Source organism: Grammomys surdaster, unplaced genomic scaffold, assembly GCF_004785775.1.
Source record: "Grammomys surdaster isolate TR1022 unplaced genomic scaffold, NIH_TR_1.0 133, whole genome shotgun sequence".
NCBI classification, from domain to species: Eukaryota; Metazoa; Chordata; class Mammalia; order Rodentia; family Muridae; genus Grammomys; species Grammomys surdaster.
The window spans coordinates 2852470-2853653 of record NW_021604591.1 but is presented as its reverse complement, the minus strand read 5'-3'; positions in this window follow the sequence as shown (position 1 = coordinate 2853653).

The window sequence follows — 1184 nt, the reverse complement described above, 5'->3', positions numbered from 1 at the left end:
CCTCTCCTCTCCTCTCCTCTCCTCTCCTCTCCTCTCCTCTCCTCTCCCCTCCTCTTTCCGTGGTGGGGGAAGTTTAGCTGTCACCACTATCAGTCTTTAGGAGTCTCTCTTACTCTCAACAGAATGACACCTGTTGGGGTGGTATTTAGGCTTTATTAGACTGGGGTCCCCTAATGCTAAGCAGCCTGCTCCTCTCCAGTCCTGTAACTTTCCACAGAAAGCTTTGGCAGAGTTGTGCCTGTGCTTTTCTTTTAGGATGTGAAGGCTGGCTATGTTTGCTTTCCCAGGACAACTCCTTCCCCACCCTAGGACCAGACCAGGACTGAGGTACTGAGGTCTTCATAGTTTGTCTTCTAGCTCTGAGACACAACACGGATCAGATCAGGAGTAGAGGGCAAGGGTTTGGGTCAAATTTCACTGTTTCCTTCTCTGCCTTCGTTCTGGCTAGTCCTCTTTTCCCTTCATACCTGGCCCAGGAGATTAGAGCATCAGTCACTCCCTGGCCATCCAGTGAGCTTCCCTTTTTGGTGTCACCGGTCATCAAGTATGCACATGTACTTGAAGGCATGTGCACACCCTGGAGTCCATGGGACATCTGAAGGCTTGAGGCAAGCATGGAACACACAGATGTGTTGGGAGCTCCTAGTGCTCAGTGTTGGATTTGGTGCATCTTTGGACAGAGACCCAGGGTGGGTGGCCTAGAAAGCAGTCTGCACTAAGAGAAGGAAATGAAGAGCTTAGAGAACATTCCCTGTGTGTGCTTCTCCCACGCCCCGCTGTGCTTTGTCTACCAGCTTCCCATAGAAGCCTTTGGAAGTGAGCTTTATCAATGTGTTTCCAGCAGACAGAATAAAGACATCTTCCCATGTTGTTGAGATGGAGACCTTCATGCTTCCTTTGTATCCGCAGCTCTGGGCAGACCAGCCAACGGCCTGGGTTAGCTGCCTGGCTAAGGGCTCTAGACTCTGTGTTTTTCAACCAGTGGGTTAAAATCCCTTGTGGTCTAATGACCCTTTTACAGGAGTCCCATATCAGATGTCTTGTGTACCAGATGTTTACATTAGGACTCACAACAGCAGCAAATTTTCAGTTATGAAGTAGCAACAAAATACTTTTATGATTAGGGGTCACTACATGAGAAACTATACTAAAGGGTCACAGCACTGGGAAGGTTCAGAACCACT